Source organism: Hemitrygon akajei, unplaced genomic scaffold (assembly GCF_048418815.1).
Source record: "Hemitrygon akajei unplaced genomic scaffold, sHemAka1.3 Scf000118, whole genome shotgun sequence".
Taxonomy (NCBI): domain Eukaryota; kingdom Metazoa; phylum Chordata; class Chondrichthyes; order Myliobatiformes; family Dasyatidae; genus Hemitrygon; species Hemitrygon akajei.
Window position 1 is genome coordinate 1,031,963 of NW_027332004.1, and position 19,047 is coordinate 1,051,009.

At 45.9% G+C, this 19,047-nt stretch overlaps 1 protein-coding gene across 5 annotated transcripts in view; it reads right to left on the reverse strand.

The window, feature by feature from the left end:
* Positions 1-19,047, reverse strand: part of LOC140723535 (NACHT, LRR and PYD domains-containing protein 3-like) — a 488,497-nt gene that overhangs the window by 35,424 nt on the left and 434,026 nt on the right. Inside the window, exons 1-2 of one of the 5 annotated variants that reach the window (XM_073038105.1) lie at positions 16,072-16,195; positions 2,070-2,166 (exon numbers count right to left, since the gene is read on the reverse strand). The exons of the other annotated variants lie outside the window; for them this stretch is intronic. The gene's annotated coding sequence lies outside the window, so the exon portion shown is untranslated. Of the gene's footprint in view, positions 1-2,069; positions 2,167-16,071; positions 16,196-19,047 lie in introns of those variants that run through there. 5 annotated transcript variants of the gene reach the window in all.

Sequence of the window (19,047 nt, forward strand, 5' to 3'; positions counted from 1 at the left end):
TTAAATCACCTACTATCACAAACTTATCTTTCTTGCAACAGTATACAAATCTTTCTATACCACGCAGACTGTTTATTGGTCTATAAAATAATCAATTTGACATGGTTATACATTTCTTTTTCCTCAGTTCTCCCTATAAAGCCTCACTAGATGAATTCTTCAGTTTGTCATCGCTGAGTAGTGCCGTGCTACATTTCCCGGCTAGCAGTGCCAGATTTCCCCCTTTCATCCCTTCCACGCTTTCACGTATAGAACAACGGAACATCGGAACATTCAACTGTCAGTCCTGTCATTCCTACAACCAAGTCACACTGATGGCTCGTATGTTAGAATTCCACGCACTGATCTATTCCCTCAGCTTATCCGGCTGTCCTACCGTAGTCCTTCAATTGAAATATACGCATCTCCAAACATTAGTCACACCATGTTCAACCTGTTACTTCCTGATATAAGAAATAGGAGCAGGTGTAGACCATCTAGTCCACCGAGCCGGCTCCACCATTCAATAATTCATAGTGATCATGGACTCATCTCCATTTACCCGACTTTCCCGATAAACCTATTTCCCCTACTTTGCAAAAATCTATCCAACTTTGTCTTAAGAATATTTACTGAGGTAGCTTCCATTGCTTCATTGGGCAGAAATCTCCACAGATTCACCACTCTGGGAATAACAGTTCCTCCGCATCTCTATCCTAAATAAACTCCATTGGATTTTGAAGGCTATGCCCCCGAGTTATAATCTCAACTACCAGTGGAACAAATTTACTGCCTCTATCTTAGCTATCCCTTTCATAATTTTATGTCTCTATAAGATAGATAGATAGATAGATAGATAGATAGATAGATACTTTATTCATCCCCAAGGGGAAATTCAATGTTCCTCCAGTATGATATCACATAAACACAAGACAGACCAAGACTAACTGACCAAAAAACCACATAATTATAACATACAGTTACAACAGTGCAAAGCAATACCATAATTTGATAAGAGCAGACCATGGGCACGGTAAAAAAAAAGTCTCAAAGTCCCAGATAGCCCATCATCTCACGCAGATGGCAGAAGGAAGAAACCTCCAACGTGGCAAAACTTCCCGATGCAGCCTCTGGAAGCACCCGAGCACAGCCAACTGTGAGTCCGTCCGAAAACTTCCGACAACTTCGTGCCTCCGACCAGCCCTCCGACACCGAGCACCGAGCACCATCTCTGCCGAGTGCTTCAACCCCGGCTCCGGCCACCAAGCAACAGGCAAAGCCGAGGATTCGGGGCCTTCCTCTCTGGAGATCTCTCCGATCGCTCAGTAGCAGCGTCAGCAGCACAGGCATGTCAGAAGTTTCGCCAGATGTTCCTCCGTGCTTCACACATCCGTCTCAATCAAATCAGGATTGTGCACGGCCCCTACTTACAGATAACGGATATTCCTTACTGGAGTGGCCGCTGCGCCCTGCGTCGTCGCGCCGCCATCTTGATGACTCATTCTTCTAAATTACAGCAAATACAGTCCCAGGCAGTACAATTTCTCCTCATAGTCTAATCCCTACCTGTCTGGAATAAACTTGTCTGATTTCAACTTTATATGTAGGTTTAACAACATCTGTCTGCACAACCACGCAGACTACTAACACCACCCGTAGCTTATCAGTCCCTGTTCAGTTCAGATATACACCTTTTCTTCTCTACAGCCCAATCTTTCCTGGAAGAGAGCCCAATGATCATTTTTACGAGTATATTTAAACCGTTCTCATGTTACTACATATCAATTAATTAGGTGCGGGATTGTTGATCTGAGTAATCCAGGAAATTATAGGCCGGGAAAATTCAGGAGTCCTGCTCCTTTCACTCAGGTGAAGTTTTACATGGTGAGTGGAGTGATTCGACTATTACCGGTGTCAGGTCCCTGCGCTGAAACTGTTGGAATGACCAATGACTCAAGGCTGTTTTACCAGTGGGATCAATAACACTGCTTGATGAGAGTTTTCTGTGCCCAGTTAAGTAAGTTTCTTCATCTGTACTAGTGTGCGCCAACATGACCGAACTTTAGTTATAATGATCCCAGTGATCATACCTTTGTCCATTCTGAGTCTGACTGATGATTGTTGATTGTCGTTGTCTTGTTTCCACTTTGGTCCTGGTGCAGGAAAGCTCCACCTGCTGGTGCTGCCCTGAATTACAAACAAGCAGACAGTGAGTCAGAGAGAGTACGATTACAGTATTTGCAAATAACAGTATCGCCATCCCCTGTATCAGAGCATCTGTTGGCTTAGGGACAAAACATTCCCTGTTAATATCAACTCCCACACCATGTCTGTATGTCTGTTCAGTGCATATACTGTTAAAGTTACAGAGCAACAGAGCACAGATTCAGACCTTTCAGCCCATTGAGACAATGCTGACCACAGTGCTCACCGAGATGGTCACAATTTCCTGTGATGGGCCCATTTCCCTCCTGGCCTCTTCATTCTATCTACACATTCAAACTGCTTCTGGAATTATACAATTGGGTCTGTCTCATCCACTCCCTCTGGCAATTCCCTCCACATAATCACCAACCTCTACATGAAACCGTTGCTGCTCGTGTTGGATTTGCAATCTATTTACCACTCCTCTGCCCATTTAGATCCCCTATAAGCTACGATAATCTTCACCATGAACACCATCCACTAATTTTGTGTCATCAGCGAACTTACTGGTCAAGCCTTGTACATTCATATCCAAATGTTTGTAGGATAGTAACTGTTCTGGAACCTGGTGTTGCGTGTCCTGAGGCACCTGTACCTTCTACCTGATGGCAGCAGCGAGAAAAGTACATTGCCTGGGCGGTGAAGATCTTTGATGATGGATGCTGCCTTTCTACTGCAACATTTTATGTAGATATGCTCAATGGTTGAGAGAGCTTTACCCATGACATCCTGGACCAAATTCACTACCTTTTGTAGTATTTTCTGCTCTACGGCATTGGTGTTCCTTGACCAGTCCATAATGCAGCCAGTCAGCAGAGTTTCCACCACACATCTAAAGAGGTTTGCCAAAGTTTTGATGACATACTGAATCTCCAGATGCCTGAGGAAGTAGAGGCACTGTTGTACTCTCTTCGCAATTATATTTTTATGAAGGGTCCAGGACAGGACCTCTGAGAGTGACTCCCAAGAATTTAAAGTTACTGACCCCCTCCAACTCTGATTCTCCAATGGGTACTGGCTCAGGTACCTCTGGCTTCCCTCTCCTGAATTCTACATTCAGTTTTCTGGTCTTATTGATACTGAGTGATAAGTTGTTGTTATTACACCACTCAGCCAAGTTTTCAGTCTCCTTCCTGTATGCTGATTCAACATCCCTTCTGATACAGCCCACAACAGAGGTGTCATCAGCAAACTTACATATGGTGGTGGAGCCATACTTAGCTACACAGTCACGGGCGTAAAGCGAGGAGACCGGGGGCTAAGTTTCAATATAATTATGGAGAAGGATAGGGCTGGAGCCAGGGTTGAGATTTTTGATTGGAGAAAGGCTAACTTTGAGGAGATGCAAAAGGATTTAGAAGGAGTGGATGTGGACAATTGTTTTATGGGAAGAATGTAATAGAGAAATGGAGGTCATTTAAAGGTGAAATTTTGAGGGTATGGAACCTATGTTCCCATTAGGTTGAAATGAAAGGTTAAAAGTTTGAGAGAGCCATGGTTTTCAAGGGATATTGGAAAATTGGTTAGGAAAAAGAGAGATCTACAATAAATATAGGCAGCATGGAGTATATGAGGTGCTCGAGGAATATAAAGAATGTAAGAAGAATCTTAAGAAAGAAATTAGAAAAGCTAAAAGAAGATACGAGGTTGCTTTGGCAAGTAATATGAAAATAAATCCAAAGGGTTTCCACAGTTATATTAATAGCAAAAGAATAGTGAGGGATAAAATTGGTCCCTAGAGAATCAGGGTGGACAGCTATGTGTGGAGCTGAAAGAGATTGAGATTTTGAATAATTTCTTTTCTTCGGTATTCACTAAGGAGAAGGATATTGAATTGTGAAAGGTAAGGGAAACAAGTAGGGAAGTTATGACGATTAAAGAGGAGGAAGTACTGGCGCTTGTAAGGAATATAAAAGTGGACAAATCTCTGTGTCCTGACAGAATATTCCCTAGAACCTTGAGGGAAGTTAGTGTAGAAATAGCAGGGGCTCTGACAGAAATATTTCAAATGTCATTAGAAACGGGGATGGTGCCGCAGGATTGGTGTATTGCTCATGTGGTTCCATTGTTTAAAAAGGGTTCTAAGAGTAAACCTAGCAATTATAGGCCTGTCAGTTTGACATCAGTGGTGGGTAAATTAATGGGAAGTACGCTTAGAGATGGCACATAGAATTATCTGGATAGACAGGGTCGGATTAGGAACAGTCAACATGGATTTGTGTGTGGAAGGTCATGTTGGACAAAACATTGAATTTTTTGAGGAGGTTACGAGTAAAGTTTACGAGGGTAAAGCAGTGGATGTTGTCTATATGGACTTCAGTAAGGCCTTTGACAGGGTTCCGCATGGAAGGTTAGTTAGGAAGGTTCAATTGTTAGGTATTAATATTGAAGTAGTAAAATGGATTCAACAGTGGCTGGATGGGAGATGCCAGAGAGTAGTGATGGATAACCGTCAGGTTGGAGGCCAGTGACTGGTGGTGTGACTCAGGGATCTGTACTGGGTCCAATATTGTTTGTCATATACATTAATGATCTGGATGATGGGGTGGTAAATTGGATTAGTAAGTATGCCGATGATACTAAGGTTGGTGGTGTTGTGGATTATGAAGTAGGTTTTCAAAGCTTGCAGAGAGATTTAGGCCAGTTAGAAGAGTGGGCTGAACAATGGCAGATGGAGTTTAATAAGTGTGAGGTGCTACATTTTGGTCTGAATATTCCAAATAAGACATACATGGTAAATGGCAGGGCATTGAAGAATGCAGTAGAACAGAGTGATCTAGGAATAATGGTGCATAGTTCCCTGAAGGTGGAATCTCATGTGGATAGGGTGGTGAAGAAAGCTTTTGGTATGCTGGCCTTTATAAATCAGAGCATTGAGGATAGGTGTTGGGATGTGTTATGAATGTGAAGCAACTCTGAGGGGCCGAAGGGTACAAAGTCGCCTCCTCCTTTTTGAGAATCGCAAGATCGCTATTAATTCGGGTCTGGGACCCAGGAAATGAGAGAGAAACACTCAGAATACACAAGGTTTGGAATGTGTCCTGGCCTCAGCGGAACGGAACCACTGATAACGGCCATTGTCTCTTGGAGACGGAATTGTGTATTGAGTACTGTACTATTCATTGAAACCCCTCAGGGGACAACCAGAGTGGTCTGTTTGAGGGATTGCATCATCCCAACCTGATTGACATCTGAAACCCCGTGAGTAAGGATAAAAGAGGGTCTGGGGAACAACCCTTTGAGACGCACCAGGAGAAATGCTAGAAATCCCGTGACAGCGTTTGATAGCGAAAGCCGGTGGGGGCTCGTATGCGTCCTCCCTTTGCCTGGGGTGGCGCGCTCATCACGGAAGAACGGTTTAGCTAAAGGAGAGGCCACAAGTGAACGGCCACGACAATGAGACTCCTGATGGATCGAAATCATAAAGGAAAGCCGGCAAGTTTTTCTCCAAATCTCTCTCTCTCTCTCTCCAACAATTGCAACACAGCGGTCCCCAACGGCTGCAGCCTGCATGAACTGAGTGAACTTTAGATTTCCATCGGACAATTCATTATCCCCTAGACAACGATAGAGCTTATTTCTTATTGATTATTATTATATCCGCACTTTTAGGTTTAGTATTGATGACGTATATTTGTAAATTTGCATTGATATTATTTTCGTGTATTTTTACTAATAAATACTGTTAAAATAGTATCAGACTTCAACGGACCTCTTTATCTTTGCTGGTAAGTGACCCAGTTACGGGGTTCGTAACAGATGTAATGTTAAAATTGTACAAGGCATTGGTAAGGCCAAATGTGGAGTATTGTGTACAGTTCTGGTCAACAAATTATAGGAAAGATATCAACAAAATAGAGAGTACAGAGAAGAGTAACTAGAATGTTACCTGGATTTCAGCACCTAAGTTACAGGGAAAGGCTGAACAAGTTAGGTCTTTATTCTTTGGAGCAAAGAAGGTTGAGGGGGGATTTGATGATGTATTTAAAATTATGAGAGGGATAGACAGAGTTGACATGGATAGGCTTTTTCCATTGAGAATAGGGGAGATTCAAACAAGAGGACATGAGTTGAGAATTAGGGGGCATAAGTTTAAGGGTAACACGAGTGGGAATGTCTTTACTCAGAGAGTGGTAGCTGTGTGAAACGAGCTTCCAGTAGAAGTGGTAGAGGCAGGTTCGGTATTGTCATTTAAAGTAAATTTGGATAGGTATATGGACAGGAAAGGAATGGAGGATCATGGACTGAGTGTGGGCCAGTGGGACTAGGTGAGAGTAAGCGTTTCGCACGGACTAGAAGGGCCAAGATGGCCTGTTTCTGTACTGTGGTTGTTATATGGTTATACGTACACATCCCTGTGGTACTCCTGTGCTGATGGAGCTTATGGAGGAGATGTTTTTGCCAATCTGAATGGAGTGGGGTCTACAAGTGAGGAAATCCAGTATCCAATTGCACAAGGATGTATTAAGTTCAGGTCTTGGAGTTTACTGATTAGTTTTAAAGGTACTCTGATAATTTTTAATTTGAACTTCCTCAAAATCCCTTATGAGGCAAATGACATTGAGCTGCATCTCCAATTCCTTAACACATTCTCTGAGGAGTTGCTGCTTGGTGCACCTGGTGCAGATGTGGTTATCTGGGAGGCTGGAGGTGTTCCCAGAATTTCCAGTAAGTTCTCTTTTTTTTATTTTAAACAATGCACAAACATCAACTGATTTCACAATGCTTGTGATGTTTTGCTGAAATGCAATGCCCATATTCATTAGTTTTCTCTTCATTCCAATACAGTCCATACATCAATGTTCACAACATCCATCCCCAATACCTCCCCACATCACTGTCAATCTCTTACATCTCCTCCTGAGGTGACTTGTCTCTTTTACTGAGGGGTAGTGATCAGACAATTAAAAAAAAACATGCAGCACTCCTTCTTGGGCTGTTACTGAATAACGGCTCACCAAAGATAACGGAAAAAGCAAATAACAAAGCTCTACATCATGTACTGTGAGTTTAATTAAGACCAAGAGTAATGCGGCAACATTCTGTAACAATGAAATTAAAATTGTAATGGCTCCTTTTACCCTGCCTTGTGTGCATTTAATTCAATCTGTGCTGGTGATTCTTCCTCCGGCTCACTGCCCCAGGGGCGATGGTCCTCTCCCAATCCTGATCCCGCAGACTATCCCAACACAGAATAGAAAGGAAACCACCACCTGTTTAGGAACAGTGAGCATGCGCAAAGTGATTGCTACATCATCAGTGCAGGGGGTGGCGGGGCTGAAATGAAACCTGCAGATGCTGCAGATCTGCGGTAAAATGAGAGGGGGACACAGGATCCTGTGACTGGTGGAGGGTCTCCCGTGACAATAAACCAGATCCTCATTTTCATTTTGGGGAAATATCAGATAGACTGGGACTTCTGGAGGGAGGCTTAATTGAAGTGTACACATTTTTGAGTAGCTCAGAAAAATAGAAAAGACTAAATTCTCACACAAATGGGTAATATACCCAGAAACTTTGGCTGCATTTCGACCGGTGGGAAGAGTGGAATGGAGTCAGGAGAAATATTCCCCGCCCACAATGAAAGGACATGTCAGATGTAGATCTCACAGCCTTGTCCAAACGGACGAAAGACGGGTGTGTTCCCAGCATCATCGCCTCATCCTCACCCCTCCCGAGGAGCAGAATAACAAGGGCTGAGCATCAGCTCATCCAAGGCGGTTTGGGGTGAAGGTCCCACAACCCGGACTGACTCCAGCAGGTTCCGTCCAGGAAGGCAGGCGAAGGCCACCAGTTCGAGTGAGTTAACAGGACTCACTGCCCTGCATCAGACCTCCTCACTCGGGACTGGTTTCAATACTCACCGATGGGAAATTTATGTCTTCCCCATCCCCCAGCTCCCTGCCCGGGGGCATTTTTTTTCGATCCCAAAACAGATTCAACAAAGAATACAAAGGAAAACACCGCCCATCCGGGAATGTGAGCATGCGCAAAGTGATCAATGCGTCATCAGAGGGGAGGACTGTCCAGGGTGATCTGCTTTGGGATGGAGTGTCTTCAGTCGGTGCAGTGTCTTGTTGTTTAGGATTTTCATAAACAACAGTTTTATTGATGTAAACTGGAATTGCCAGCAGGATAAACACAGATTGCATCAGGTAACAGAACCCCTCTCATCCCTGGTCTTTGTCTCCTGGGAAACTAAACACTTTGACAATGTCGACTGTAGGTATCCCTTCCTCTCAAAGTGAGTGAATCATTCAGATCACTGATCACTGAGAGCAATTATGGTTTGTTGGTTACTGAAGTTCGCCCTAGGTGGTTTGGATGGAGTTGATGTGGAGTTCGGGGTGTCACAGTGAAGGAACCGGGCAGCCAAACACTCTGACCTTGTGACCTCCAGCCCCGGATGGTGCCGCGGGGACCTCCTGCAAAGCACAAGCGCGGTGCCCACCCCAGCTGTCGCCGGCGGTACTCCTGATCGGGCGGCAGTGAGGAAGGGGCTGATCTCGGGTTTGTGTAAATTGAGGGTGGGTTGCAGTGGGAAGTGTCCTAGGCCGACCTCTGCTTGACAGCCAGAGGCTCCAGGCTCTCTACATCTCATGCCCTCCACCTCTTCAATAACTTCCAGTTCCCCGGTCCTGAGCACCTCATTTTCACTATGGATGTCCAATCCTTATACACTTCCATTCCCCATCAAGAAGGCCTCAAAGCCCTCCGCTACTTTCTGGACAATAGACCTCACCAGTTTCCCACCACCACCACACTCCTCCAGTTGGTGGAACTGGTACTCACACAATAACTTCTCTTTTGGCTCTTCCCACTTTCTTCAGACCAAGGGTTCAGCTATGGGCACTCGCATGGGCCCCAGCTATGCCTGCCTCTTCGTGGGTTATGTGGAACAGTCTATGCTTCAAATCTATACTGGTACTGCTCCCCAACTTTTCCTTCGCTACATTGACCACTAAATTAATGCTGCTTCCTGCACCCAGGCTGAGCTCATCAATTTCATCTACTTTGCCTCTAACTTTCACCCAGCCCTCAAATTCATTTAGTCCATTTCGGACATTTCTCTCCCCTTTCTCGATCCTCGGTCTCCATCTCTGGAGACAGACTGTCCACTGACATCTTCTATAAACCCAATGACTCCCATAACTACCTTGATTATACCCCTTCCCACCCTGCCAAATGTAAAAATGCTATTCCCTGTTCCCAGTTCCTCTGTCTCTGCCGCATCTGCTCCCAGGATGAGGCTTTCCATTCCAGGACATCTCAAATGCCCTCTTTCTTCAAAGATCGCGGTTTCACTTCTGCCAACATCAATGATGTCCTCACCAACACCTCCTCCATTTCCCGCACTTCGGCCCTCACCCCATCTTCTCGTCACCACAACAGGGACCGAGTTCCCCTTGTCCTCAACTACCACCCCGTCAGCCTCTGGATCCAGCATATTATCCTCTGCAACTTCCTCCACCTTCAACAGGACCCCACCACTAAGCACATCTTTCCCTCTCTACCCCTCTCTGCTTTTCGCAGGGATCGTTCGCTCCATGACTCCCTGGTCCACACGACCCTCCCCACAGATCTCCCACCTGGTACTTATCCCTGCAAGCGTAAGTGCTACAACTGTCCCTACACCTCCTCTCTTACCACCATTCAGGGCCCCAAACAGTCCTTCCAGGTGAGGCAACAATTCACTGGTGAGTCTGTTGGGGTCATCTATTGCACCCGGTGCTCCCGGTGCGGCTCCTCCACATCGGTGATAGCCAACGCAGATTGGGGGTCCGCTTCGCCAAGCACCTCCGCTCTGTCTGCCACAACAGACAGGATCTCCCGGTTGCCACCCACTTCAACTCTGCTTCACATTCCCATTCTGGTATGTCCACACATGGCCTCCTCTACTGCCATGATGAGGCTAAACTCAGGTTGGAGGAGCAACACCTCATATACCGTCTGGGTAGTCTCCAGCCCCTTGGTATGAACATCGGATTCTCCAACTTCCTGTAATTCCCATCCCAGTTTGACTCTGTCCCCTTGTCCAGCTGCCTATCACTCCCTCATGGTTCCACCTCCTTCTACTGCCCAGTGTGCTATTCCCTATTCCTTCTTCACCTTTCCTGCCTATCCCTTCCCTGCTTTCCCTCCCCCACCCATTTATCTTTCCACTTCCTGGTTTTTCACCTGGCATCTACTAGCCTTCTCCTTCCCACCCTCCCCCCACCATCTTAATAGGGCCTCTGCCTGCTCCCTCTTCAGTCCTGATGAAGGGTTCTGGCCCGAACCGTTGACTGCTCGTTTCCACGGATGCTGCTCGACCTGCTGAGTTCATCCAGCTTGTTTGTACGTGTTGCTTTGACTCCAGCATCTGAAACATCAAGTGAGAAACAGCAGGAGGTGGCCATTCAGCCCCTCCTACCAACAACAAGATGGCAGCTGCTCTCCCATCTCAGCCATATTTCTGCCGGATCCTCATTTCCTCGATCCCTTCGGTCTCCACACATCTGTCGACCTCATTTTTATGTGAGGACGATTGCCGAGTCTTCACCGCCCTCTGTGGTGGGGATTTACAGACATTCACCACCCTCTAAGTGGAGACATCTCCCCTCATCTCAGTCTCGGACAGTCCACCCCACCCCCTTTTTCAGAACCTGGGATCATGGTTCAACCAGTAATTATGTTGTGCATTTCAATGTGTTCACCTCTCAGTTCTCAAATCTCTAAATGAAGGTGTTTTTGCATTTGATCTTTCTTCAAATGACGACCCCACCATGCCAGGGATCAGTTTGGTGAATCTTCATTGCATTCTCTGTAACAAATACTCTCTAACCTCTTTGTTAATCCTCTATGGAATTAATTTCCATCTTCTGCAGCCCCGTGTTGCCCCAACTACTCACCTCCCACTCCTGTCACTATTTCAACCTTCTCACCTCCCCCCTCACCTGTATCCACCTCTCACTCCCCAGCTCCTGCCTCATCCCCAGCCCTCACCTCTTTTCTCTGACTATTTCCCATCCACTCTCAGTCCAGAGGGAGGGTCTCGGCCCAAAATTTTGATGGTCCATTTCCCTCCACAGATGCTGCCCGGCCCACTGAGTTCCTCCGGCAGTTTGTCCTTTGGTCCGTATAACCCGTGTTAGCATGAGGAGCCAGATTTTACACCATATCCCAGGTATAATATCAACCAAACCAAAATAATTGTTAAGGTCATTTTCACTCTTATACCCAATAACTCTTACAATAAATACAATGTACCTTTGACCTCCCTCCCTACCCACTGCACCTCAGTCCCTCTCAATTTAAACACACTCAGGATTTTGGTTTGTCCTACAGAAGTGGGTGATCTCACATTTCCCACATTGGGCTCCAGCTGACCTGTTGTTCCCACTCACTCCTTTTGCCTCCATAACCCCGAAACCTTTTGACAAGAAACACAGAACATAGAACAGTACAGCACAGGAACAGGCCCTCAATGCTGTGCTCAATCTATTCAATTAATGAAATGGCCAACTAAACTAATCTCTTCTGCCAGAACAATGTCCATATCCTTCCATTTTCCTCACATTCATGTGCTGATCTAAATATCTCTTAAAAGTCCCCAGTCTGTCTGCCACTAGCATCACCCCAGGCAAGTTCAAGTTACACTCTCACTATAAATGCATGGCATCTTGTATTGGACATTTCTACCCCGGGTAAAAAGATATTCTGTGTCTACTCTATCTATGTGTCTCATAACCTTATGAATCTCAATCATCTCACCCTGGCCTGCGCCACTCCGGAGAAAACAACCCAAGCTTGTCCAACCTCTCGTAATAGCTCATGCCCTCTAATCCAGGCAATATCCTGGTAAACCTCTCCTGCACTCCTTCCAGGGCCATTGACATCCTTCCTGGAATGAGACAACCAGAACTGTATGAAATACTTTAGATGTGCCTAACTCGTGTTTTATAAGTTATGCAACATAACTTCCTGAATTTTGAATGTAATATCTTCACTAATAGACAAGCATGCCAATTGCCTTCTTAACCACCCTGTTAATCTGTGTAGCCACTTTCAGGGTGTGATGAACTTGGTTTCTGAGATCCCTCTGCCAATTGACACTGTTAACGGTCTTGTATTTAACAGTGTATTATCTCTATAATTGACCTACTGAGCTGCCAAGATGATCATCACTAATCAAATCTCACTTAGTTGTCTCACGTACTGTTGAATTTATTGTCAAGTGTGCATGTACAGGAAGGTACAGGTACAGAGAAACACTGATTTGCAGAAGCATCACAGGCAAGTACATTCAGATAACTCACAGAACAGAAATTATACAGTTCTGTATCATTATCAATATAGAAATACAAGTTTTATGTCATTACCAATATACAAATATGTATGCTCTGTCAATAATCAAAAATACACATTTTGTGTCAATAACAATGTGTAAATATACTTTTTTTTCCCAAGAGCAGACTTGGAAATGTCGAATTTGGTCTCTCAGCCAAATTGTTGACACAGTTTGGGAACAACTGGGCTCTAAGTACTGGTCCCTAGAACACACACTGGGACATCCTGCAGGCCCAAGAAGGGTCTGGTTATTCTTTTCTTTAAACACACAGACAACAAGAAAGGAACAGGCCGCTCAGCCCATCCTGTCATTCAGAAAGACCCAACACTGGTCCATCCTTGCCCCCAACACCACTTCAGTCCACTTTGCCCAGACCATTGGCCCCACTTGCAGCTCAACAGTCTGCCAGTGTTTGACCCGAAAAGTGGTGAATTTCTCTGCTCGACACCACTGTGGACTCAGACATTTCCACAGACGAGCCCTGCATGTCCGTTCCCCAATGTGAATGGGCTATTTCCCCCATCCTGCTCCCTCTCTGGATTGATAATAACTTTCCTACAGTAGCGTGAACACAACTATTCATAATACTCTGCGCAGCCACACCAACTATTTATATGACTACAATATATTGTCCACAATCCAAAATGCAATGCCCTAACTGATGAAGGCCAGAATGATTAAAGACTTCGTTTCCAGCCTCTATACTTGCACGTCCACTTTCAGTGAACTGTGCAATTGTACTCCCAGGTCACTCTGTTCCACGACACTCCATGCCCTCCCATTCACTATACCAGTCCCACTCTGGTCTGACTGTCCAAAATGCACCATCTTTTACTTGCCCACATGGAAAACCATTTGTCATTCCTCAGTCCATCTCCATAACAGACCCAAGGTCCCTTTGAAATACAAAGTAACCTGTTGCAATATAAAGCAGACTCCCGAATTTTGTGTCAAACTTGCTAACCATGCTACGTACATTCATATACAAACCAATGGCATGAATAATGAATTACAAAGGTCTCAATTGTGACACACGCATTTCAATCATCACAGGCCTCCACTCGCTAGATCCATCTTCAACCATCACCCTCTGCTTCCTGTCATCGAGCCTGGTCTGAATCCACCTCTTCAGTTCCCCATGAGTCCCATGTCAACTAATCTTCCAGATCAGCTGCCATGTGGAATCTTGTTACAGACCTTAGCAAAGTCCATACAGACAACATCACTGCCCAACTTCACCTATCCCCATAGTTACCTCTTCAAAAATCTCCAGAATACTTGAGAGGCTTGACGTCCCTCTGGGTGGTGTAGTTGGTGATTTCCCCATAACCAACGTCTAACCACCCGAGACGTCAGCTTCACTGCAGACTCAGGAAGTTCTGATCCCAGCTGCAGAATTACCAACCTGTATACTGTCAGTTCCATATCCTCAGAGTCACCAGATGAATATTACAGTATAACCCACATACAGACTCCTCTCGGATGTTTTGATGTTTGTAGAGTTATCTATCTGGACTGAAGCCCGTATACTGACAGTTCTATATTCACAGAGACTCCATCCCAATATTATAACCCACACACAGACTCTCCTAGGATGCTCTGGCATTGTCAATTTGCTGTTGTGTTCCTACCATTTCCTATTCACAGACTAAGGTAGAACTGGAACCTAATGACTCTCTGCCTTGGCCAGTGCTCAGGCTGGTTCTCTGGTCTGTAGATTGTGAGAGGATGCAGACACACTTCAGCTTGTATCAGCAGCTAAACTGAGCACGTTTGATCACTATATCATTGCTGTGTGGGATCTCACCCTGCAGAATTGGCTTCCATGTTTCTCCACAGTGTAGCAGGAACAAAGCAGTTTTAGTGAAAAATCACAAAATAGAAAACTCTGGGAACTCAGTACTTCAGGCTACATCTATGAAAGGAGAAATTGTGGAAGACCCAGTTTCAGAAATGGGACTGTCCAAGATCCTGCCAGATCAGCTGAGTGATTCCAGTATATCCTCCTTGCTTTACATTTCCTACAAAATTAGTTTTTTGTGTCTACTTCAATGCACATATATTATTTGGTTGCAAAATGTTTGGGGCACCCCAAACTGTTCAACAGATTTCTGTAAATGCCACCTCACCCCACCCCAGCAATTTGTCAGTTTTCAGTTCCTTCTAACCCTGATGTAAACACATCCCATACAGTAAATGCTCACAGCATCCTTTCCTCCCACTGTCATTCTGTTGCATTTGTTCCTGAGGCCACTGTCTGTACGCTGAGAGGTGGTGAACACAGAGGGATAAAATGTGCAACTCTTCTTCCAGCTCTGGCTGGCTGTTACCCTGGAAACGGAGGAAGTAACTCACCAAAAATAAATGGAAAAGGAAACACTGGAACTCATAACATATTATATTGAAATTGTTATGACAAAGATTAACACTGCAATATTTTGTAACAGTGAAGCTAAAACTCAAATGGCTGTGTTTACCCTGCCATGTTCTGTACCAATGTAACCTCAATTAACAAAAAATAATACACAATTCCTGGAAAACAGTGAGGTTAAACAGGAATAACTATAGACAATAGACAGTAGGTGCAGGAGTAGACCTTTAGCCAGCACCGCCATTCAATGTGATCATTGCTGATCACACACAATCAGTACCCCGTTCCTGCCCTCTCCCCATATCCCTTGAATCCGCTATCTTCTACTTCACAATGAAAACAAAGGTTAGAAGAAAGATTGCTGATAGATATCATTGAGCTGATGGGATACAGTCTGGACAAGACTGAACAGGATGGGCAGGGAACGAGCAGATCGAATCAGGTAGGAAAAGGGATCAAGAACAATCCCTGATGGTCCTCCAGCAAAACACAGGTACTGAATTAATAGTACACACTACTGTAGAAATGATTCTAAAATGACAGCAGTAGATCAAATAAGAACTTTAGCATCACCAAATTTCATCAACACACCATAAAACGTATCCCATCCGGATATCTCACACCTTCGTACAGCTACTTTCTTCTGTTGGCTTCCAGAAACAGCAGAGAACTGAACACAGCTGAACACATCATGGAAACCAGCCTCCCCATGGACTCGCTCTATACTTCCCGCAGCCTCAGTAAATCAGGCAACATAATCATCACTAATCAAACCTCACTGAGTTCTCTCAGGTCCTGTTGAATTTATTGCCAAGTGCACAAGTACGGGAAGGTACGGGGACAGAGAAACACTGATTTGTGGCAGCATCACAGGCAAGTACATTCAGTTAACACACGGAACACAAATCTCTGTCAGTAACAATATGGAAATATGTTTACGTCATCCTGCTAATAGGACCAGAACAACTGGGGCTGAGCGGTGGCTCATCTCAGACGGTTCGGTGTGAAGGTCTCACAACCCGGACCGACCCCGGCAGATTCTGTGAAGGAAGCGAGGCGAGGCCGCCAGTTCGGGAAAGTTCATCCCGTCCCCGTTTCTCTCTCCCTCCCCACCCCCACCTTTTATTCTCCAGTTCTCTTGTTTGAATTCGGGACCTCCCCGCTCCGGACCTGTTTCAATACTCACCGAAAGGAAATTGTTGGTGTCGCCCCGCAGAGTATAATCCGTCCCCGGCTTCCTGCCCTAAGGGGCGAGGGTGGGAATGGGAATGGGAACCCGATCCCGATCCCGATCCCACCGCCAACCCGCTTCAACAAAGAACGAAAAACAACACCGCCCTTCCCATTCTGAGCATGCGCGATGTCGCCAGCCCGTCACCAGGTAAGTGGGCGGGGTTACGGAACGAAGCTGCAGATCCACAAACCTGCCTGTGCAGGTAGACCCATTGTCTCAGATTGCTCCTGCCCCACCCAACTCATTTCTGCATACCTTGACGCTGTCTTATCCTCCCTTGTTCAATCCCTTCCCACCTATGTTCGTGACACTTCTCACGCTTTGAATTTTTTCAATGATTTAGTTCCCTCGCCCCCACCGCCTTATTTTCTCCATGGACGTCCAGTCCCTCTATACCTCCATCCCCCACCTGGACGGTCTCAAAGCTCTCCGCTTCCTTTTGCATTCCAGACCTAAACAATTCCCCTCTACCACCATTCTCCTCTGTCCAGCGGAATTAGTTCTTACTCTCAATAATTTCTCCTTTGGCTCCTCCCACTTCCTCCAAACCAAAGGTGTAGCCATGGGCACCCGCATGGGTCCCAGTTATGCCTGCCTTTTTGTTGGCTTTGTGGAACAGTCCATGTTCCAAGTCTTTACGGGTATCCATCCCCCTCTCTTCCTTCGCTACATCGACGACTGCATTGGCGCTGCCTCCTGTTCGCATGCTGAGCTCGTTGACTTCATTAACTTTGCCTCCAACTTTCACCCTGCCCTCAAATTTACCTGGTCCATTTCCGGCACCTCCCACCCCTTTCTTGATATTTCTGTCTCCATTTCTGGAGACGGCCTATCTACTGATATCTACTATAAGCCTACAGACTCTCACAGCTACCTGGACTATTATTCTTCCCACCCTGTCTCTTGCAAAAATGTTATCCCCTTCTCACAATTCCTCCGTCTCCGCCGCATCTGCTCTCAGGATGAGGCTTTTCATTCCAGGACGAAGAGATGTTTCCCTTTTTTAAACAAAGGGGCTTTGACGGTGGTGTCTGATAAGAGGATGCTGTCGAAGTTGCATGCCATCTTGGACAATGACTCCCATCCTCTCCATAATGTACTGATTAGGCACAGGATTACATTCAGCCAGAGGCTCATTCCACCGAGATGTAACACTGAGCGTCATAGGAAGTCATTCCTACCTGTGGTCATCAAGCATTACAACTCCTCCCTCGGAGTGTCAGACACCCAGAGCCAATAGGCGGGCCCTGGACTTACTTCAACTTGGCATGATTAATTTATTATTATTTAATTATTTATGGTTTTATATCGCAATATTTCTTCACTATTCTTGGTGGTGCGTCTGTAACGAAACCCAATTTCCCTCGGGATCAATAAAGTATGTCTGTCTGTCTGTCTGTCTGTCATCACCTCTGCTCTGAAACGCATCTCTCCCATTTCCCGCACATCTGCCCTCACCCCATCTGCCCACCACCCGACTCGGGATAGGGTTCCCCTTGTCCTCACCCACCACCCCACCAGCCTCCGGTCCAACGTATAATTCTCCGTAATTTCCACCACCTCCGACGGGATCCCACTACCTAGCACATCTTTCCCTCCACATTCCCTTTCTGCTTTCCGCAGGGATCGCTCCCGATGCGACTCCCTTGTCCCCCCATCCCTTCCCACCGATCTCCCTCCTGGCACTTATCATTGTAAGCAGAACAAGTGCTACACCTGCCCTTACACTTCCTCTCTCACCACCATTCAGGGCCCCAGAAAGTCCTTCCAGGTGAGGCGACACTTCACCTGTGAGTCGACTGGTGTGGTATAATGCGTCCAGTGATCCCGGTGTGGCCTTTGGTGAGACCCGACGCAGACTGGGAGACCATTTCGCTGAACACCTATGCTCTGTCTGCCAAGGAAAGCAGGATCTCCCAGTGGCCACACATTTTAATTCCACGTCCCATTCCCATTCTGATATGTCTATCCATGGCCTCCTGTACTGTCAAGGTGAAGCCACACTCAGGTTGGAGGAACAACACCTTATATACCGGCTGGGTAGCCTCCAACCTGATGGCATGAACATTGACTTCTCTAACTTCTGTTAATGCCCCTCCTCTCCTTCTTACCCCATCCCTGATATATTTAGTTTTTTTTTCCACCCTCCTTTTTTTCTCTTTCTGCCCGTCACTCTGCCTGTCCTCCATCTCCCTCTGGTGCCCCCTCCCTCTTTCTTTCTCCTGAAGCCTCCCGTCCCATGAACCTTTCCCTTCTCCAGCTCTGTATCCCTGTTGCCAATCACCTTTCCAGCTCTTAGCTTCACCCCACCCCCTCCGGTCTTCTTCTATCATTTCGCATTTTTCCCTCCCCTCGTACTTTCAAATCTCTTACTATCTTTCCTTTCAGTTAGTCCTGAAGAAGGGTCTCGGCCCGAAACGTCGACAGTGCTTCTCCCTATAGATGCTGCCTGGCCTGCTGTGTTCCACCAGCATTTTGTGTGTGCTGCAGATGCTGCGGATCCGCGGTAAAACAGGATCACGTGACCGGTGGAGGGTCTCTCACGTGACCTGGTGACTCCGCTCCTCGCCCCTCACACTCCGCCCGATCTCCCCACCACATTTCCCATGTTATTCCATATTTACACCAGGTACATGTTTAACATTTTCCCTCCGTATATTCCCGTGCCATCCCTCCACCTCCCTGGGTTAGGGGTTACGAGTTTGAATTCCATTCCGGTCCGACTAACATTTTAGATCCAAAATAGAATTGTGCAGGTTTCATGTAAATCAGTCTATGTTTATAAACATTAATTTCTATTCACATTCCCCCGGCCTTACTGGACGGGAACACTTAAACATCAACTGAAAAACAGCAGCAGGGGGCCATTCAGCCCCTCTAACTATCAACAAGATGGCGGCTGCCCTCCCATCTCAGCCAGATGTTTTT